The 22,484-nt window shown below is 50.2% G+C and overlaps 1 long non-coding RNA gene across 6 annotated transcripts; it reads left to right on the top strand.

The window, feature by feature from the left end:
* The first annotated feature begins 369 nt into the window (after positions 1-369).
* LOC101907681 (uncharacterized) lies at positions 370-21,773 on the top strand. Of its 6 annotated transcripts, XR_001501085.3 has the most exons (4): positions 15,348-15,916; positions 16,359-16,470; positions 17,172-17,865; positions 18,041-21,773. It is a non-coding gene; the product is annotated as an uncharacterized lncRNA (long non-coding RNA). The 6 variants fall into 6 exon arrangements; XR_003036495.2 differs by lacking the exons at positions 15,348-15,916; positions 16,359-16,470 and adding an exon at positions 370-739; XR_809005.4 differs by lacking the exons at positions 15,348-15,916; positions 16,359-16,470 and adding an exon at positions 16,693-16,839.
* Positions 21,774-22,484: the final 711 nt, after the last annotated feature.

Here is a 22,484-nt window from a genome sequence, read left to right as displayed (position 1 = left end):
TTTCTTATTTAGGAAGTCCCAGTGGCTCCCTCCCGTAGTCGAACTCCATCTCAGACCCTCCGCTCCTTCTGCGGCTGTTCGCTGGCCTGCCTTTCCCAGGTGGGCACCTTTGGCCCACGGTTCTCCTCTCACTCTCCTGGCGCAGGTCCTGACAAAAGCTGGTGCCCCGCTCTCAGCCGGTTCTCAGGGGTCCCTCTGCAGGGAGCCTGCTTCCCCAGGTGTGTGTACACGCACGGACAGTCCTGAGTCCCCTGGCTGTGAAGGGTCCTCCAAGCTCCTCGTCACTCAGTGCCGGGCCCCTGACTGGTGCTGTTGCATCACGCGCGTCAGAGATGGAGACAAAGGCCTTCCTTACGCGGGTGCGGCCTGACCACAGTGGTTCCGGCTGGTCTCGGAAACTTCCGGTGCTCCCTACAGGAGCCCGCACCCTGGTGTGGGGGAGGGTTGCATTAACCCCACATGGAGATCCTTCCTGTCCTTTGTAGCAACAGCCACGGAAGCATTCCCAGGCTGTCCCAAGTGTCCTGTGGGTGCTAAAGGCAGCGTCTCTGGGTTTTCTGGCAACTGAAAATGAGCAGCAGCTGATGGCAGACTGGGCCGACGGGAATCTCCTGGGACGCGGGTGCAGGACTGAGGCGACTCCAGCGTCACCAACGCCCGCCGGGAGGAGTGGAAGCTGATCCGAGAGGCTGGCGTGACGTGAGGGTGGATATTGGCGGGTTTTAACCCTCGGTGGCAGGTGTGTACAGCTTTCGCTTCTGTTTTCATCTTGCTGTCACCAGGGAAAGTAAGAGCTGGGGTGTGGGGGCGGTGGTGTTTAACCATTGACAAAAGAGAAAACCTTTCAAAAATCCAAGTGCAGGATTTTTTTTTTGAAAAATACAACTTACAAATGGAACCAACAGAGTATTTCATTTAGAGAAATGTCTGGGATCGTGGTTACAAAAACAAATGAGGTGATTAGTGCTCATCTACAGACATCCAGACGTAACTTCATAAACATGAAAAATCGAGTGCCACATGGAGAGTTTTTTTAATTACATAGAATCCATCTTTCCACTATTTCTATGTTGACTGAATTATTAAGATTAATAAATCTTACATGAAGCTGAAATTCTCAGATAGTAGGCAGTCCAAGACAACAAATATTTGTTAAATTATAGATTCCAATTTTGACTTATAAGGAGGCAATGAATGAGTTTTATATATTTGATTTAGAAAATAAAACGTGGTTTGAATATTTAAACTGTAGAATTTTTTAAGCTGCTTAATAATCTTCGGTAACAATCTTTATCGTTATCTTTTTTATCTCAAGATAATGAGATTTGAACTTGAATTTAAAATAACTGTTATGAACTATCAAATGAGATGTGTATGTTAAACTCTGAGAGATGAAAGGAAAGAGTTATGTTCATCTAGGAGTAAGGATTCAGCATATAACGGTGTTTCAGACGATTCTTTGAGAGGGGGACTGAGGTGAGAGTTGCAGCGCAGAACTCTGGGGGGTGAAGCGCACGCACGGCAGTCAAAGGACGCTTTGAGTGAGGATGTGCATGCCTGGGCGAAGGAGTGCTGGGTGGATAAGCAAGTGCAGTCTGGCAGTCGTGAGGGATACAGCTTTACGCTGGAAAACTTCGGGTTCCAAGTGTAGGAGTTTAAAGTTCATATGGTAGGCTAGCATCTCAAGAGGCAAGTAAGCCAGCTCCAGACTCTCTTACCTGCCTACTGGCCTCATGCAAAGAACTCAGAAGCTGTGGGGCTAGAGAACAACACAGTGGAAAAAGTCAGGATTCCAAGCACCACATTAAGAAAAGATCCCAACAGGGTAAGAAGGAACACTGAACTTCCAATTCACTATTACCAACTTTTTGTGACAATGAAATTGTATTACTACAGCTGCCATTACCCAAACCAACACAGCACACTGTTGGCTCACGCTCACCCGCTGGCTGCCTCAGCTCCAGGCTCCTGCACATGGTACCCACAGGGAGACGGAGGACAGGACAAAACGCTGAGACGGACCTGCCCCCTGAGTCTCTCCTGCTTAAACAGATCTCTTCGGGGGAGCAGAGCAGTCATCACTGAGGAAGCTGATTACATGGGCACCACACACTGCAAGAAATGCTTTAACCTGACACATTATCTCCCCAGATTCGAGGTTTGGTTGGATATAGACTAGAAAACTGACCATGTTTAGCATAGAAGCTAACATATTTAGCACTGTCTTCCCATCACCCCCTTGAGACCCATGGAGGAAATAATGTGAGGAAATCGCAAAGGAGCGTTGAAGTCATTGGCTGAGGTGTAATGAAGACAGGCAGCCAGAGGATGTGTCTTGCCCAGCACAGATTTGGGGAATTGTTGTTTCCCTGATTAGATTAAACGCAACAGAAAGTCGGGGGCTCCGCTTGGCTGTGCTCCTAGCTGTTTCCTACCTCCCAACAGCTAGTAAGTCCGTGACAAATAAAGAGTGAATGTGTAATGAGCAAATAGCTGGTGAAAGGAGAGGAAATACAGACGCAAAAGGCACTGTGAATCACAGCCGTGTGAACGGACTGGGGAACAAGAGGAGCAAACGCCCAGCCTGCGTAACCTTCAGGTACTGGAGACGAGGAGCCCAGCCGAGAAGCAGGCCCCCTGCACACAGCGTGCCAACGTCACCAGCCCTTCCGCTGCAGTTCTGTCTCGGGTCTGTCTTGTTCTCCGCAGCTCGGCTAAGCAGCCTCTGAGCCCAGCCTAGTCCCAGAGGTGTCTACACCATCGCACTGGCACTGGGTCAGCACCTAGGCGGGTCTCCAGACTTCCTGCTGGATCAGCCCAGCAGGCAACTGAGGTTCAGACAGGAGGAGTCTAGAGAGGAGACTGAGGTCTTCAGCTGACATCTTTTGCCTCCGCCTGACTGTAGCAATGAGAAGGATGCGAGATTACCGAGGAAAGAAAGGAATGCAGTTGCAGTCTTGGCCACACGCAGGGCTGTGGATAAGAACCTAGCCCTCTGCCTCAGTGTCTGTTACAGGGGCCATAGTCACCTGTGTATCACAGTTATCTGAAGCCAAAATGAACACAAGTTAAAATCCAGCTTCTCGGCTGCACCGGACGCATCTCAGGCGCTCAGTCTGTCAGCACAGGCGTGAAGCATCTCCACCGTCCCGAAGACCTGCTGTACCGTCCTGGCTTCACAGACACCAGAGGCCAAGCCGTTTCCTGCACGCATGGATAATGTCCGAGGCAAGAAGGATGCGCTCAGGAATGGGCTCTGGGATTTCGGGGGTGTTTTCTAGTTCCTCCAACAGGAGATACATTGAGAATCCCTTTTCTGACCCTATACCATAAATAAGCGCTTGTTGAATGGCCCTTGCAGGGGCATTCAGATATCGGCAATGCAGAATTCTCATGAGCAACACATGTGGCCAAGGCAGTATTCCCATGAGCTACAACCTCAAGCTTGTTTTTTAAAAAGGAATTTTGCTTTCTTTTAAATTTGGGTTTGATTTTCAGTGGAGTCACAGTATCTCTGCGGCAGGAGATCTAACCTACTCACTTTAAAAACTACAGAGTCTCTGAGCCCTGAGGCATTGCCAGTTTGAACTCGGCTGATTCAGAGCTGCGCTCCAGTTTCTCCTCCCAGGGTGTGAGCTGTATGTTCCAAAAGGGACTGTGTATCTTCTATGTGTCTTCAGGGGAAGACATGTCTGGTTTGCTCCACTCCTGGACGCCACAGAGAGGAGTTCACCCTGTCTGGTCTTTGGCCATCAGCCTCCACTTCGGCCAAAGCTGCAAACTGTCCCTGGCCACCGTGCCCCTGGCGACAAGCAGTGGCTCTGCTGCCCCCTTCTCTGTCTCTCTGAGGGCCCGAGTGGGTCTGGGTCGCTGCAGCAGGACTGTCTCAGCTCCTCTGCCTTGACCCCTTCTGTGTTGTGGGCCCCGCACCCAGGTGGACAGAGGGGCCTCTCCTGAGCCCTGCTTCCCGCTGTCCTGTCCTGGGTGCCTTCTGTCCCCCACGCTCATGACCAGGGCTCCGCCGCTTAGAGAGCAGCAGGGGTGGGATGCAGGACAGCGGGGCCGGGCCGCTGCTCAGCCACTCAGCCTGGTCCGAGCGCTTTCCCTGCCCTGGAGGCCTCCGCTTCCTCCTGCTCCTCTGCTCTGGAAGACTTGCGTCCAGGCGGGGACAGCATGGTAGTCGGCCTTTGCAACCCCCAAGACCAACACACCACGCTGAGCTTTGTTCCTAGAGTCACCATGAGTTTCTTGGGATTCCAGTCATCCCCTGCTGCGGTTTTCAGAAGCTGGTGTTGGAGCCCAAGAGTAAGAATCTGGCTCTCAGTTTTAGACGCAGTCCTCCTGTGTCCTGCCTCAGTGAATGCTTCCCGAGACCTCGGTGGCAGCCACAGACCACCCAGGGAAAAGGCGATGGAGGGAGCGGAGGGGCCTGGGGGCGGCTGGCACCGGGACGTGGACTCTGGCAGATTCGAGCCGCACCCTCGCCGCGGCAGACGCCAGGCTACTGGTGATCTCTTTGCAAGCAGATTTGTGCAACAGCACTTTGCCTTATAGCCTCTGGAACAACCGGCCTATTTTGTAATTCTCTTAGATTACGGCGGTCTCTGAGCTCTTTGTTCTGACCTGGAAATTCTAACGGTTGAGTGACCTGCTCTTCTTTTCTCTGGGTTCAGTTCAGTTCAGTTCAGTCACTCAGTCGTGTCCAACCCTTTGCAACCCCTTTAACCGCAGCACGCCAGGCCTCCCTGTCCATCACCAACTCCCGGAGTTCACCCAAACTCATGTCCATTGAGTCAGTGATGCCATCCAGCCATCTCATCCTCTGTTGTCCCCTTTTCCTCCTGCCCTCAATCTTTCCCAGCATCAGGGTCTTTTCCAATGAGTCAGCTTTTCGCATCAGGTGGCCAAAGTATTGGAGTTTCAGCTTCAGCATCAGTCCTTCCAATGAACACCCAGGGCTGATCTCCTTCAGAATGGACTGGTTGGATCTCCTTGCAGTCCAAGGGACTCTCAAGAGTCTTCTCCAACACCACAGTTCAGAAGTATCAATTCTTCGGTGCTCAGCTTTCTTCACAGTCCAACTCTCACATCCATACATGACCACTGGAAAAGCCATAGCCTTGACTAGATGGACCTTTGTTGACAAAGTAATGTCTCTGCTTTTTAATATGCTGTCTAGTTTGGTCATAACTTTCCTTCCAAGGAGCAAGTGTCTTTTAATTTCATGGCTGCAGTCACCATCTGCAGTGATTTTGGAGCCCAGAAAAATAAAGTCTGACACTGTTTCCTCTGTTTCCCCATCTATTTCCCATGAAGTGATGGGACTGGATGCCATGATCTTCGTTTTCTGAATGTTGAGCTTTAAGCCAACTTTTTCACTCTCGTCTTTCACTTTCATCAAGAGGCTTTTTAGTTCCTCTTCACTTTCTGCCATAAGGGTGGTGTCATCTGCATATCTGAGGTTAATGATATTTCTCCAGGCATTCTTGATTCTAGCTTGTGCTTCCTCCAGCCCGGCGTTTCTCATGATGTACTCTGCATATAAGTTAAATAAACAGGGTGACAATATACAGCCTTGACGTCCTCCTTTTCCTATTTGGAACCAGTCTGTTGTTCCATGCCCGGTTCTAACTGTTGCTTCCTGACCTGCATACAGATTTCTCAGAGGCAGGTCAGGTGATCTGGTACTCCCACCTCTTTCAGAATTGTCCACAGTTGATTGTGATCCACACAGTTTCTCTGGGGAGGTCTTCAGTTTAGGCCAGAAAAAAGATGTCAGGGCCTTCCTTGGTGGGTCAGTGCTTAAGACTTTGCCTTCCAATGCAGAGGTACAGATTCGACCCCTGGTTGGGGACCTACGATCCCACGTGCCTAGTGGCAAAAAAAAAGAAAAGCATAAAACAGAAGTAATATTGCAACAAATTCACTAAAGACTTTAAAAATGTTTCACATTAAAAAAAAGTTAAGAGGAATTTCAGATGAGATTCAAGATATAAGGAATTATGGGTTGAAGAGATTCAACAATGTAAATTGTGTTAAGACCCTAATATGGGTTCAATTTCATAAATAATAGCATCATTTTGATCTCTACATGTTCTCCACCATTTCACCCACATTTTCTCTATTGAGAGTGTAGTTTAGCAGCTTCAAAAATGCTGACAGGTCAGTACTGAGAGTGAGAATTGAGTGCATAGAAAACCATATATATCCATACCCACAAAGACAGAACTGTTCAGATTTCTCTCATAACAAACTGCTAACAAAATCGTAATCAATGCCTAGTAAATGTCAGGCTTGCTATGTTGCTATATATCTTCCCAACCTGGCTTGAGTCAAGATAAACAAGAACTATTGCTCAGATGACTTCCCAGAATCTTCAGACTTGGTAGAAACGACAAACATGAGTAAAGTACTAGGAACGTATTTGCACAGAGTGAGAGACTCTCTGAATCAAGAGCATCACCTGTTCCTCACGTCACAGTCGGCTGGTTCTCAGCAGCAGCTAGAGAGGTGGGTTATCGTACACATTTCAGCTGGTTCTCAGCAGCAGCTAGAGAGGTGGGTTATCGCACACATTTCAGCTGGTTCTCAGCAGCAGCTAGAGAGGTGGGTTATCGTACACATTTCAGCTGGTTCTCATCAGCAGCTAGAGAGGTGGGTTATCGCACACATTTCAGCTCTGGGCTGTGGGGAAAGGAAGCAAAGTCACAGTTTCCCAAAGCAAAATAACTGATGCATAAACATTTTCAAAATAGGGTTTTTGTGTTTTTTTTTTCCAGCAGCGTAATGCAAATCACTGGGCAAACCACACCATCTTCTCCTCCACGGCCACATGAAGTCAAGATACCTTTAGGGCAGACTCACAGGTCATTCTTGCTTTCCTCAAAATAAACATGGAGTTCTTAGTTTTATTTTCTCTCAGTGGTGATCTCAAAGTCCTTGTCCAGATGTTCTTCTTTATAAGAATTAAAAAGGAAAAATTTGATAAAAGTATATAAAGACTCTTGAGTATACCCATTTGCTGTTTTTATTATTAAAATATCACTAAAAACAGCAAAAGTGGATATAAAATAACCAAATGCTCTTACCATCTCCATAGCTGTGAACAAATGCTTTTTTCAAGTTGATGTGATGAGGACATAAATTAACTGCATTTTGATGACAAAGATAGTTGGCTTTCTCTTCTCAGAGTGTGTTTAGTGGGTCATAAATTACCTGTTCTTTCTTCTTCAGATGAGAGTAAACTATTGTTACAACTTTCTTCGTTTCTTTTGGGTTTATATGTTAGAGGTCAAACCATGACCTTATAAAACATGACCTGAGGTGTAAGGGGGCCTGTGGAGAAGATTTTAAATGGAATCCAGTATAAACGAAGACACAATTAAACTCCGTCTTACCATGTGTCCACAGTTAAAAGCTCTCATCTGCATTCTCTTTAAATTTCTATGTATATTTCACCTTTATAATGCTTTTCTCTTTTGTGTAAGGTTTTTGAAACTGGAGTTTCAGAAAGACGTAAAGAATGTGTGCTAATAAAATGCCTTCAGTCAATAAGGGGAACCTCGTTTCATGTGGTTAATAGCTCTGTTCTACACGCGTAGCAGACTTGTTCTAATTTCAGACACGTAATAACCATCCTCACAAAGCTCGTGGAACTTTGCCGTCACTAGCTGTGATCCACGAGAAATAAAGTCCTCTAGGACATGCAGGAGCACTTGTACAGTGGCGGCAGATGGCGTTTGGGGCCACACAAGTCCTCAGTATGATATTATAGACACATTTTGCAAGCTAGCTCAATATTAGGCCTGCATTTCATCCCAAGACATTAATAAGTTGAAACTGAGAAACGCCACGATTATCACAGAAGTTCGAGAATGAAGCAGTTGGCTTCATGATCATCTGTAAATGAGCTCCCAAGGCCCCTGACTTTCAGGAGTGTAACAGGCAATTTCTTCAGCCGCCTGATTATATTCCGTCACTCACCTCAGTGTTTTCATTCGTTGGTCATCGCCACGGACGATGAGCCAGAGGGGATAAAAAAAGAAGTGACTGAGCCGTTTACTTGCCTCAAAATCAAACCAAATATTTGTTTGAGGTTCCAAATATTTAGATAATGTACCCACTAATTTTTATTTGACTTCATGTTTTGCACATCCTTTTCCAGAGCCAAAATGCCCTTTCCTCCAGTTTATTTATTGATTTAAATGTCTTATGTAAAAGTAAACAGGAACAGATGAATTTTTTTTTTTAAAGAAAACACTTTGGTTCTTATGTGCCCAGTGAAAAACTTTATTTTTCTCACCTTTCAAATATTTTTCTGCTTATTTAGTTTCCAGCATCCCAAGTAGGTTGCACGGTTTCTTTGAGTTTATTCTGTTTGTGGCTCACTGAATTTTTGAATATATAAATTTTTGTCTTGAACGATATTTGGGAAGGTTTTAGCCGTTATTCTTTCAAATAATTTTTCTCCAAACATCACTGTTTCTCCCCCACTCTGGCTTTCCAGTGCTGTGAGTGTGAGAATTTTGAGATTATTCCACAGCTTCCTTAGACTCTGTTCATTTTCTTCAATTGTTTTTTCCTCTGTCATTCAGATGAAATGATTTCTATTCATTGAAATTTAAATTCATTGACTTTTCACTCTACTTCCTACATTCTACAAGCAAACCCATCCATGGGATTATTCAATTTTATCTATTGCATTTCTTAGTTCTAAAATTTCCATTTCATAGCCTCTCATTTCCTCCTGAGAACTTCACTTTCATTCATTTCAAGAGTGTTTACCTCGATCTCAAGGAGTATAGTTACAGCAGTTGCCTTAGTCTTTCTTTGGTAATTCGAACATCTGGGTCACATTGAAATTGGCATCTGTTGATAATCTTTTCTTCTGAGTGTTGATCTTAATTTTCTGGTTCATTGTACTTCAAATACTTTGGGATTGGATCCTGGACATTTTTAATACTACACTATGAAATTTTGAATCCTGTTAAAATCTTCTGGAAACTATTGAATTTTGTTGCTGTTGTTTTAACAGGAAATCCACTCAGTTATCCTTCCCAGCTCCGGGGCCCCACTGGGCTTTCCTTTAGGGTCAGAGTTGCTTGTGAAGGTCTATTCATTCAGTACAGCTGAGACAAGAGAAGGAAAAATAAATAATAAGGATTTTTCATACTCTTCAAATGCTGGGTCCTTTTTTTTTAATCAAGTTTAAGTCCTTTGGCCAGAAAGATAAGTTTTATCTTAGATTTTTAGATTTTCAGTAGTCATTACTGTCAGAGCGCTAGGAACTGAACTACCAAACAAGCAGGCCAGGAGGAAAAAGAGATAAGCAAAGGAAAAACAACCGAAGGGGTCTTTTCCCACACTCAGTGCAGAGAATCCTCCTCCTGGTCCTTGGACAGACAGACGGTGTTTGTCTCAAAAATGCACTGTTTGTGTCCACTGGGCAGTCCCCAACCCGGGCAGCCTTCAGGGCAAAGCCAGGAGCTAAAAGAGGAAACTCAGCCAGCAGGGCTTCTTAAACCCTGACTCTTCTCCTTAAAGGCACGGCCACTGTGAACATCCAGAGCCCTGGGGCCATTGCTTCTGTTTTAACTGGTGTTTGTATGGTAATTAGGGCTTCTCAGATGGCTCCTGGTGAAGAATCTACAGGGCAGGTCAAGGGCTGCAGTGCAGGAGACCAATGTTTGAAGCCTGGACTGGGAAGATCCCCTGGAGAAAAGTGAAAGTGAAGTCGCTCAGTCCAGTCGGACTCTTTGCGACCCCGTGGACTGTAGCCCACCACGCTCCTCTGTCCGTGGGATTTTCCAGGCAAGAGTGCTGGAGTGGGTTGCCATTTCCTTCTCCAGGGGATCTTCCCGACCCAGGGACCGAACCCAGGGCTCCTGCATTGTAAGCAAGACGCTTCTCCCCTGGAAAAGGAAATGACAACCCACTGCAGTATTCTGGCCTGGAGAATCCCCTGGACAGAGGAGCGTGGCAGGCTACAGTCGACGGGTCACACAGAGTCAGACACGAGTGCTCGAGTGAACAGCAGAGCTGGTTGGTATGGGAAGCAGGCTTCGGGGTGCTGGCTCCCGGGAAGCCGCAGAGGTTAGCTTTTCTCATATTTTGAACTGCTCATGTAAAGATTATGTCTTGATAATGAATTAAAGTCAGGATTAAATAATTTATTTATTATTATAGTGATTATCATTCTGTGAATCTGCTTAAGATTGACCCGTTTTAATTAAATAACATCCATTCCATTTAATTCAAATTCAAAGCAGTGATTCTACCTCATTTAAAGAGTATCTAAGAAACTTGAATTTAATTACCAGATGTAGATAGCAGCACCTATTTGTTAATGAAGCAATCACTCAAAAATCTGAGGAAAAAAGCAGATTATTTGATTCAGAGTCGGATAAAAAGCCAGATAAAAGGATAAAAGTCTTCAAAACTATGGGAATATGATAAAATTATGCTTCTTTTCAGATCATATAAAATGAAAAGTGCCTTTTAGAAAACGTTGCAAATATTTTTTGTAGCAAAGCAATAACAATAATTTTTCTTTTTTTTTCAAACTGTAAAATGATTGCACTTTATAATAGAAGAGAAAGCCATTCCCTTCTCTAGGGAATCTTTCCAACCTAGGAATTGAACCCAGGTCTCTTGCATTGCATGCAGATTCTTTACCCTCTGAGCTACCAGGGAAGAAGCCTCCTTATAATAGAAGGGAAAGAACAAACAGATCAGTACTTAAAACTATGAAGTTTTAACTTGATTCCTAATACAGAGGAACCTCTATTGTCCTGTGTCACAGCTGGTTTGGGTACCAACAGGTGTGGAGAAGGCAATGGCACCCCACTCCAGTACTCTTGCCTGGAAAACCCCATGGACAGAGGAGCCTGGTGGGCTGCAGTCCGTGGGGTCGCAAAGAGTCGGACACGACTGAGCGACTTCACTTTCATGGATTGGAGAAGGAAATGGCAACCCACTCCAGTGTTCTTGCCTGGAGAATCCCAGGGACCGGGAGCCTGGTGGGCTGCCGTCTATGGGGTCGCACAGAGTTGGACACGACTGAAGCGACTTAGCAGCAGCAGGTGTTACAAAATCGTGTAGGGAACTGTATTTGTCATAAAAGTTGTGGGCTCCGTGGCACACATGCCCCCCGATAGACAAGGGTGAAGATGAAGGGGAATTACATCTTCTGAAGACCTGCCAAGAGCTGATTACGTAGACGTACATTTCTTCAGTTAATTTTCAAGTGAAACCTGTGAGGCAAAATGAAACCGAGAGCTACCCGTGTTACAGACATAGCATGGAGCACAGCCACACGCCCCGGCTCACGGAGCACAGCCACACGCCCCGGCTCACGGAGCACAGCCACACGCCCCGGCTCACGGAGCACAGCCACACGCCCCGGCTCACGGCGAGCCAGAGGCCAGGGCCCACAGTCAGCATTCCAGATCCAAATCCACTGACTTGAAAAATGCATGATATTTTAATTGGCCTGTGACAAAATGAAGCCAAGAAATGCTCAGTCTCAGTTCAGTTCAGTCACTCGGTTGTGTCCGACTCTGTGCGACCCCATGAACCGCAGCACGCCAGGCCTCCCTGTCCATCACCAACTCCCGGAGTTCACCCAGACTCACGTCCATCGAGTCAGTGATGCCATCCAGCCATCTCATCCTCTGTCGTCCCCTTCTCCTCCTGCCCCCAACCCCTCCCAGCATCAGAGTCTTTTCCAATGAGTCAACTCTTCGTATGAGGTGGCCAAAGTACTGGAGTTTCAGCCTCAGCATCATTCCTTCCAAAGAAATCCCAGGGCTGATCGCCTTCAGAATGGACTAATTACCATTCGTGCTTAAAATCTATTCTTTCTGCTTTTAGATTTTTTTCCCCCAAATGAAACAAGATGATAGTACATTGGAGCAAACCTCTTTAAAAAGTTTCCTTGGCAAACACATAAAAATGTGTAATTGGCAACTGTGTGTTTCCAATTTCATTAGAAAATCCTGAGTTCATGAAAATTCTAACCATATAACCTATTTCAAACGAAGATTTATCTCAGTTGACAGCATGTCTTTTTAGTTATCAAAATGCAAATGCCATAATCATTATTTCCACCGTATTCTGTAAGTAGAAACTCAACTGCACACACATTCTTCTGTACTACGAGTCGGACATTTAAAACTGCAGCCCATTCCTGCACTCCCGGGATGACCTTCAAACTTGCCAGAGGAAGAGCTCAAAACCACTGCACTGGCTTTGAATCACGATCACGTTTTCCAGAGAAATATTTTTAGCTTCTTCCAAAAGATAATGACAACTTTCTTAGTAGAACCACCATCTTCTCCACTTACAAGAATGCCACGTAACCACTGAAATTCCTAATCAGAAGATCAAAACGTTAAGTCCATGTATCCGTTTCTGAAGAAAATGTGGATTCATTAAAAAATCCTTATAATGACCTAGATTTCTTTCTCAAAGGCAGTTCTGATAAGTCCTTGAATCAGCATGTCGTTAGACTTATAACCCTGGCTTTCCCCCCATTGCCTTAAAGTATGAAAACACTGTGGGGCTCTTCTCCACAGTGACAGAACCCGGTGTCACCGGGTCCCCAGCAGAGGACGGACTCCCGGCCTGGCCTGTGGCGGGCTGTGCGTGGCCCTAAGCTCACTGGTGAGGTACCGCGATCCCCCGGTTCCACCAAGCCCTTGCATTCATTGTGCTGCTACTTTTTAAATCAGTTGCAAAACTAATAAAGACACAGAGCACATTTTCGGACTCTAAAGGAAAATTTTAGAATCGCTTAGTGTATTTACGGCTTCCCAGATGGTGCTGGTAGTCAAGAACCTGCCTGCCAATGCAGGACATAAGAGATGCGGGTTTGATCCCTGGGTGGGGAAGATGCCCTGGAGGAGGAAATGGCAACCCACTCCAGTATTTTTGCCTGGAGAATCCTGTGGACAGAGGAGCCTGGTAGGCTACAGTCCACAGGGTCACAAAGAGTCAGACATGATTAAAGCAACTTAGCATACAAGCCTGGTGGGCTGCCGTCTATGGGGTCGCACAGAGTCGGACACGACTGAAGCGACTTAGCAGCAGCAGCAGCATACGCATGCCCCAGGCACGGTGTATTTTAACTTCAGAATGAACTCGTCTGTTAATCCTGATGGCAAGCCTGTACCTTGTGAGAACTGAACAGCTGAGAATCTGTCTGCTGGCGGGGGCTGGAGGTTCCGGGGGCCCCGCGGGTGTCGATTCTGGGAGCAGGGCCGCTGGACTTCGGGCTTTGTAACTCGTCAGACAGTGGGTCTCCCACCTATTCAGAGGCCTTTGCGTTTTCAAAGGATGTACTCAGAGAACTTTCTGGTATAAAAATGGAGAAATGAATTTAATTTTTTTTTTCCGAAGCTTGCTCATCTTCATTCAGCCACATCCATTTTGCTTTTGGGCTTCCACGGAATGTAGGTTGAACTGGAAAATATTTGTGGTTAGGACAAATATGATTTTATTGGCATAATAAACAAGACATCCATCAGGAATGCTTTGGGAACCGTTAGTGTTTACACTGCTCTTCACTAGGCTTTTACCTACTTGAATTTTATCTTCCTTCTCAGCCCCTCCTGACTCACATTATGCTCGAAACCCCGGACTCCTTTCCATCAGTGAGGTTTCTCCTTTCCTTCTAATAGGTGTTCGCTCGTTTAGATTGCAGGTGGCACGGTGGGAAAGAATCTGCCTGGTAAGACGGGAAACACAGGAGACACAGGTTTGATCCCTGGGTTAGTAAGATCCCCTGGAGAAGGGAATGGCAGCCCCTCCAGCACTCTTGCCTGGAGAATCCTGTGGACAGAGGAGCCTGGTGGGCTGCAGTCCACGGGGTCGCAAAGAGGCAGACACACCGAGACCCTGAGCACACGAGCACGCACGTTTGTGTGAGACAGCTGATGGCAAGTCAGATCCGAGTATATCACCTTAGAGAACACACCAGCTGAGCGGCTCTCCTGCGTGGGTCTCTGTCCCCGGCACGGTCACATGTGCAGAGTCCTTCATCTTCTCTCAGGCATGGCAGTGCCACCCCAGCGTCCCCCCATTGACCAGAGCTGGGCTCCGGGGTACTCAGGCCTAGGTGCCGCTCTGGTGGAGAAGGTGGGTCTGTAAGGAGGTCTGGGGGTCCGTGGTCGCCCTGCGTGGGAGGAAGGCCAGAACACCTTTCGTTGGGGCTTGCGGGGAGAGGGAGCATGAAGCCAGGGAAAGGAGGGATTCGCGTAGCTCTCCGCAAAGCTTCTTCCTGCCCCTGCCTGAAGCTCCATGGCAGTATAGGCAACCAGCACGAGGTTTGACAGGAAGGGTTATTGGCTGGTGCGAAGCAGGAGGACAGTGAGCTTCGCACTGGCTGTGATTGATGGGGACAGGCCTGGAGGGCCCCCAGCCATAGCAGCCTGTGACTCGGGAGGTTGGAGTCGAATCCCCTCCGGTTCTGAGGGGCCGGAAGGATGTGGTGAAGCTGTGGTCGGTGATGGACAGGGCGAGATTGGCTGCAGGCTCCCGCGAGGCTGGGTGCTCCTGCCCAAGTGGACCTCGCTCAGGAGGCTGCTCAGAGGCTGCTGCCCTTCCTGCGTTTGTGCTGCTCGGCGGCCTGTCCCTCCGGGGAGCCCCCGGGCCCTCTGGTCCAGGAGACACCTTGCTTCTCTCCTTAATCTGAGTCCCTGGCTGGTGGTGGGGTAGCTGAGAGGATCAATGAGCTAACGCAGCAAGAGCGCCAGACGTGCTGTGAATTGAACTGTGTTCCCCACACCTGTGCTCGGTTCAGTCCCCAGGCCCTGGGGCTGTGGAAGCAGGGTCTTTGCAGATGGCAGATGAGGTGGCTGGGGTGGGCAGGTCTCTGGTGTCCTCGTGGGAAGAGGAGATCAGGACATAGGCGCGGAGGGACGACTCTGGGTGAAGAGCAGGCAGGCTGGAGTGATGGGCCGCCAGCGGAGGGCCGCGCAGGGCTGCCGGTGGCTGGAAGGGCAGGGGGAGGAGGGAATGGACACCTCGGGTCCAGCCCGCTCACCTCCTGGGCTGCGAGGGGCAAACCTCTGTCGTCCTGAAGCACTCGGTTGTGGTATTTGTTACGGCAGCCCCAGGAAACCAATACAGGACTCGAGCACCGGTTAGCAGTTCGAGGGATGGGGCGGAGCGCCCTGCGTCCTCCTCTTCACTCGCCCACACGCTTCCGCGCTCCTTGCCGAGGCACTGCATCCATCTGGAGCAATTTTCAGATGCTGAAGCCGCTGGTAGTTGGTTATATTTCGTTGTTGTTGTTCAGTCGCTAAGTCATTCCTGTTCTGCGACCCCATGGACTGCAGGGCACCAGGCTTCTGAGTCCTTCACTGTCTCCTGGAGCTTACTCAAACTCATGTGCATTGCGTCCACGATGCCATCCAGCCATCTCACCCTCTGTCGTCCCCTTCTCCTCCTGCCTTCAGTCTTTCCCAGCATCAGGGTCTTTTCCAACGAGTCAGCTCTTCACATCAGGTGGCCAATGTATTGGAGCTTCAGCTTCAGCATCAGTCCTTCCAGTGAATATTCAGGGTTGATTTCCTATAGAATTAAGTCATTTTTTGTTCTAAACATGCATTAAAAAGTATGTGGACTTTTTCTCACTTGGTTGAATAAAGTGTGTGTCTAAGTGTGTTCCAGATGGCTGAAATTCTTCTAGTAACAGCACCGTTTGTGAGTGTCATGTAATATCCAACCAAGGGTCTTTTAAAATAAATAGCTGGAGATGTTTATTGAACCAGTAGAGTTGGGTTCTTTTCTTTCTCATGTGAAGTACCTTTTTGATAGGATTGGCAATTTAAACCTCCCTCCACCCTGACCCCAGTTGAGTCAACGAGACTGCAGATTTCTTGACTGAAGCCTCTGGACTCCAGAGTGCACTGAGGTAGGTGATTAAGAAATTGTTTCCCCCTTAGTGTTAAGCCTGGGGCTTCCCTGGTGGCTTAGACAGTCAAGAATGGTTTGATCCCTGGGTCAGGAAGATGTCCTGGTGAAGGGAATGGCGGCCCACTCCAGAACTCTTGCCTGGGAAATCCCATGGACAGAGGGGCCTGGCGGGCTGTAGTCCATGGAGTCGCAAAGCATCGGACACTGAGCAACTAACCCACTCAGTTAAGACTAAAGTCTACACAAGAGTTTCTCATTGACTGTCACTTATTTTGAGTTACAAAAGGCAGACATCTTTTGAGCCCATGCATTTCAATGGAGGTTTCTAGAATGCTGTGTTTTGTGGGAGCTCAGAGAGGGCTGAGCTAGGGTGTTGTCTGGTCTAGTTCTGAAGGCAATCAGCAGGAAATGCTAACTTCTCTGCCTCTTCTTTAAATCAGGAAAACAGCAACCATGACATTTCTCCTCTTTCTCATCTCAATAAATCCCTGTTAAAATAAATACAGCAAGTTCCCACCTCCACGAAACTCTGAAAACCCTCGGGAGTGATGGGTAAGTTGGGTCCCTACCAGAGACAGAGAACTGAGTTGTCCACCAAGATCAGAAAAGGCTGGACCCAGCGCCTTCTGGGCCAGGTGGCGGGACCCAGATGTGCGTGGCACTCGGGGAGGAGCGGTCCCCAAGGGAAGCGCTGAGAGCAGGGCCTCCCCTGGGAAGCAGGGTGTGGCCGAGAGGCCCCTCCCACACTGCAGCCTTGGTCACTGGTCACCGGTCAGAGCCGCCGACCCAGCCTGGAGGCCTCACCCAGCCTCCCAGGGGCAGCTCCTCGGGCCTCAGACCCAGGCGCTCGTCTCCAGAGCGGCCTGTGCTGTGGCTCCTGTCTGACGAGCAGTGTCTCTGGGTCCCTGCCTCCTCATACAGGTTCTGACCTCTGTCTCGTTCTGACCAAGGTGGTGGGTGCGATGGCCTTGCGGGTCTTTGCAGAAGAGGAATTCTGCTTAATGTGTCTTCTATGTTTATAACCTTTTAAGATGATTGTAAAATTGTCTTGTCAGATCTAACCAATTCCAGAAGTGATTTCAAAATATCCTACAGTATTTTGTTTCGAGTTTATCTCAGATCGGCTGGTGACGAAAGCAGCCACGGCCGTCTGAACGTCCCAGGAAGCGGCTCATTTCCTGCTGAGCTTCTGGTCATCTAGCTTGCTTTCCCGTGACTGTCTTAACCACCCTCTCTTCTCCCTGCCTTTTCAGCACATCTTTCTGATGATCGTCGGCTTTGTCACAAGGAGAGACAACATCACAGAAGCTGCGCTCATCAAGGACGGCCCAGGCAGAGATTCTCAAGGACGACATGCCTAAACGTACGTGAAGTGTGCTTTTGAACACCTGGAGAGGTGAGGCTGGAGGAGACAACTCTGTGTTTCTCACTGGCCTCCGGGTCCCGCCCCGCAGGATGCCCCACAGACTCGGAGCGGACTGCGCAGTGACCACAGGTGACCTCGAACTCTCAGTGTGGTTTGCAATTACAGCTCTCAGGAGTGGATGGGCACTGGGGGCTCAGAGCCTGGTGATCCTCCCTGAAAGCAAGGGGTGATTCAGCTGCTCCTCCCGCCCACCCCACACAACAGCAAGGCACGCAGCATCCCACACACACTCCCGGGGAGGAGGAGGACAAGCAAGCCCTATGTTGCTGGAGACAGAGACAGAGGAGGAGAGAGAACGCGCGAATTAACCCCAGGAGCTAGACTTAGCGTGGCTTTTGTAAACTGACAGGCAGCTTGTGCGGCTCAGGAGCCCCTTCTGGCCAAGCCCCACTGCCTGCTGTTCTGAAGACCTGCCCTGCACACCCCCGACTCGCCCCAGCTGGATGGGAGTGAGGACGTGCTGACCGGTGTCCCCGCCTCAGTCCCTTCCAGGTGGAGCCAGGCTCGTCCTGGCTCGGCAGGTGAGTCCCCCTGCCGCTCCTTAGGGGCGGCCCTGACCGCCCACCAACCCTCCCCACAGCTGTCTGCAGACCCCCTCCGCACCCCTTCTATTTAGTCCAAGCCCCAGGCCCGGGTTGGCCTCTGGGAGCCTCTGAGCGCACGCAGGACAGGCTAACCCCTGGGCCCCATCTCCAGGGCCCTGCAGGACTGCACGGGAAATGACAAAACTCGCCCTCTCGGCACAGCCTGAAACTCTTCTCCAAGTGATTCTGCCGTAGAGACCACTCCGACCCCAGGCCTTCACCCCTCCCAGCGCCGAGGGGGGACGTCCGTCAGGAACAAGCCTCGTGCCCTTCACAAGGTCACCCAGACCACTGAGGCGGGGTCTGCCTCCATGAACCAGGAGGGGCCGTCAGCTCAAGGTGAGACCAGGCGCCGGCATCTCTGACTCCCATTTTCTAACAAGCTCAACGAGTCTACTTGCAGGGACGGTTCTGTTGAGATGACAAACACTTGCAGGGGTGTTTAAAGAAGAAGAGATAGAAACTCGGCCCCCGTGTGCGGTTCCCCCACTTCTCACTTCAGAGCTGCTCCCTCGGGCCGGGCCCTCCCCTCCCAGGGCCCCAGGTGAGCCGGACCCCACTGCCCAGTCATCACCCACAGTTGGCCTTGATTGACTGTACACAGAAGAAGAAATATTAAAGGAGTGGGGGGAAAGGGCCGCCGAAATGGGTGTGTTTGCTTTTTTCCACTTAAATCATATTGGGTTGAGGAGGAGCAATTATGGAAAACAGCGGGGAAGCGAGCTTTTCTTGTAACCGTTCCCATGGCTCTCCGAATCCCCCCCAGAGGAACTGGCGGTCCCCACAGAGGCACAGAAGCTGCTAAAATCCCGGGTGGTCTGAGTCCAGCTTCGTGGCCCCCAGCGTTCTGAGAGTGACTGCATGTGTGGCTGTTACCAGCACAATTTGGGGTTTGTGTAGTGTGGTTTAATTCACAAAAGAAAATTCCTTTAATCAGGCAACAGGAATGCTGTCCTGCTCGGAGCGCACCGGGGCCCTCTCTGATGAGCCTGGTCGTGTCTGGGGGTGTGTTAGGACCCCTTTCCAGGCCTGCCATAGACTGGAGACGCTGCTGTGGCCACGATCCCCTCGTGCCTTCATGGCAGACCAGTCACCTGGGGACTCGCTTCCAACATCTGCGCCTATGCAGGGCCCCCACCTGTGCCTGTGGGGGACCCCACAGGACCCCCGACGAGGGTCTCCTTCACGTGGGATCTCAAGTGGCGCCTTGGCTCCCCCCACAAGGTGCTAGGAGGCGAGGGGGGTCTGCCTGGGGTCAGCGAGGTGTGGGGTGCTCGACCTGCCCCTCCGGGGTGCCCGTGGGTGCAGGCCCCTGGCCACAGGGCAGCGGTCACTGTCAGCTGCCCCTGGGGGACTGTACCAGGCTGCTGGTGCCTGTCAGAAATATGCTCGATGGACGAAGATGGCCCTGGTGCCTGGGCCGTGATGGCAGCTCACCAGCAGCCTGACTGCCTCCGAAAGGGGATGCCTGCTCTGTGCTTGCTACAGGCGTGCTGCCCCCGCCGGGGCTCTCAGAGGATGACCTGTGCCCTCTGGAGGGAAGGTTGCCCGGACGGTCCTGCAAAGTAAATGCACCATTCCAGGCAATTCTCTGTCGTTTCCACACAGAAAACGATTTCTCCAAAACCTTTGATTGGTAGGACAAAGGTGATGACCTCCTTTTCTGGTAGGAAAAGGATAGTGATGATAATACAGTAAATAGAAGAAAGGAGGAAAAGTGTCTTCAGGGCTGGAGTTCACGGGGCATTTGAAAGCAGCGATGGACGCCAGTGGGAAGCGGGTGGGAGGATCCTTCTGGAAACGTCCGCTCTCCCCAGTCCCATTTGTCTGAGGGCTCGAAGGCGTGAGGACAGCTGACTGCCGCCCCACTGGTCCAGGAGGAGTTGCCTGGTTGTCAAGACTACATCCATGTTAATTAATCTCTCAAAGACGGGTTTAGGAGAAGAGATTAGAAGCCTGCACTATTTTGTTTAAGAAGCGGAATTTTTAATAGAAAAAAGCCCAGCATTTTAGACCCGCTCTTGTTTTGGATCTACCTTAGGAACCAAGCTTAGCGGCAGGAGGCAGGGCAGGGTGCGGGGAGACGCACTCGGGCCGGGCTCTGGGACCCCAGCCCCGGACACGCACCTGCCCTCCAGGGGTTGCTTCCACAATGCTCTCAACGGACGCACCCGTTGGAACATTTTGGCCCCAAACGAGTGTCCAGTGCAGGAGGACGTGGTCCTTTGGTTCCCTCCCCGTGTCCCCAGGCTTTGTCCATCTCTGCGGAGCGTCCACTCCCAAGAGCCTGACCCTGTGGGACGTCTCTGCTGTCAACGCCCTCTGTCTACCCAAGAAGGGGGCTGGGGATTGGGAGGTGTTTCAGCTTCTCCATCAGTCGGGGACCCTCGGAAGCAATTATGCGCCCAACAGGTTCAGGGAAGGGGAGCTGTGAAAAGTGTGCTGGTGGCCGGCAAGGCTGGCGTGGGCCCCCGGGGGAGCGGGCGCCACCTCAAGTTGCATAAGGACCCCGCTGGGCAGCAGTGGGTGATGCCTGTGGACCCTATCCTGGGACTGACCAACTCTCTGACCAACTCTGAAAGTGACACAGCCCGGGAGTCCCCGCTGCATGCTGTGTGTGCCAGGGCAGGTTCCTCCCCTGAGCCTCGGCGTGTGCACTCCAGCGGGACACACCCCGGGGACCCTCCCATGCCCTTTCCCCTGTGTGACCCCGAGGGCCTGCGCCCGTTCCCCCGTGTGACCCCGGGGACACTCCTGTGCCCTTTCCCCCGTGTGACCCCGAGGGCCTGCGCCCGTTCCCCCGTGTGACCCCGGGGACACTCCTGAGCCCTTTCCCCCCTGTGACCCCGAGGGCCTGAGCCCTTTCCCCCGTGTGACCCCGAGGGCTGGCCTCAAGCTTCCTTGCATCAAAGAGGCCTGAGGACTACGCTCAAAACATGATCCAAGGTATTTCCCCTGAAGCCTCTGAGTGACGCCTGCATCCAGAGGAGGACAGGCCTCCCAGCACACCTGCCACCCAAGAGCCCCACAGGAAGGGGTGCCAGGCCAGCAGCTGGAGGAAAGGCCTGGGTCCACAGCATTGTGCTAAGAGCCGGGAGAAGATGCCCACTCCCCCCAGGGACTGGGGTCCTGGAAGTGACAGGGCTTGCAGCCCAAGCGTCTGGGGTGGGAACCAGGGACCATGAACCAGGCCATGTGTTCTCCCTGGAGGTCAGAGGCTGGGGGCCCGGCCAGTCGCTTCTTCCCTCACCTCCTGCAGTTCCGGGCAGTGTCAGTGACTCTGAGGCCCCCGTGGACGCCTGAGCCCGTCTCCGCCTCCATCTTCACGTGGCTTCTCCGTCCCTGCATCCACACCTCTGTTTACAAAGACAGAGGTCGCCGTGGGTTGTGTGCTTAACTGCTTAGTCGTGCCCGCTCTTTTCCACCCCATGGACCACAGTCCACCAGGTTCCTCTGTCCATGGGCTTCTCCAGGAAGAATACTGGAGTGGCTTGGCATTTCCTGCTCTAGGCGGTCTTCCCAACCCAAGGGTCGAGCCCGCATCTTCTGCATTTGCAGCAGCTTCTTTACCACGGAGCCACCTGGGAAGCCCTGTTTTGGGTATTGGCCGCCCTGACAACCTCACCCTAACTTGACTCCCTCTGCAAAGGCCCCATTTCCAAATAAGGCCGTGTTTCTGGGCTCTGAGGTTCCCACCGCACATGCCTTTCTGGGAGACCTAGCTGGATCCCAACACGTGTGCAATGGCCCTGCCCTCCAGCCACAGTCTCAGCAAGCCTCCCGAGTCCTGCACACGCCTCTCCCGGAGCAGTCTGAACTTCCATTAAAAACAAGGAAAAATATCACAGCAGGAAGCACGTTTGTTTTGTAATGTTTCACCTCTCATAGAGGACAAAATTATGCAAAGGAGCTGAAATGTTCACCTTATCAGCAATTTGTGTGAGATATCGAGTTCAAACTTTTGGGCAAGAACGTCTGACTTGTGGCCTTTGACCCTATAACACTTTCAGGATTTGAGAAAATGACCACCCATTTTGGGGAGTTGCACACAGAGCTTGCCACAGCATTCCCTGTCATATTAAAAGATGGAAACTTTCAAGTTCAACAGAGGAGCAGGCCTCCCTATTACAGGGTGATCACAGATGGGGCTGCACTGCTCATACGCAGCACTGAGTGAAAAGCGAACAGTCTTAACGTGAATAACCTCCCGTGTATAAACACACACACGTAAAACCTGAGAGAGAACGACCGAGATGCTAACCCAAGTACTCTCTGGGTGGCACAAACATAAGTCATTTAAATTTCTTCCATACACCCTCCTGTATTTTCTTAATTCTCTACAGTAAATAGAAATTATATTTATATAGAACAAAAAGGCAGGAAGCATTATTTCAAAATAAATACAGGTTATTTTCTGACAGCCACAAAAGATGGGGAACCAATCAGAACAGCTTTGCCTTTGATGGCTCTTCAGGACACGCACATTCTAGGACTGCCTGGGAACGAAAGGGCCCGGATCCCACGCGGTGGAAGCCAAGTTGGGAAAAATCAGCGGA

This window comes from Bos taurus, chromosome 9 (assembly GCF_002263795.3).
Source record: "Bos taurus isolate L1 Dominette 01449 registration number 42190680 breed Hereford chromosome 9, ARS-UCD2.0, whole genome shotgun sequence".
NCBI classification, from domain to species: Eukaryota; Metazoa; Chordata; class Mammalia; order Artiodactyla; family Bovidae; genus Bos; species Bos taurus.
This window is presented reverse-complemented; position numbering and strand designations above follow the sequence as displayed.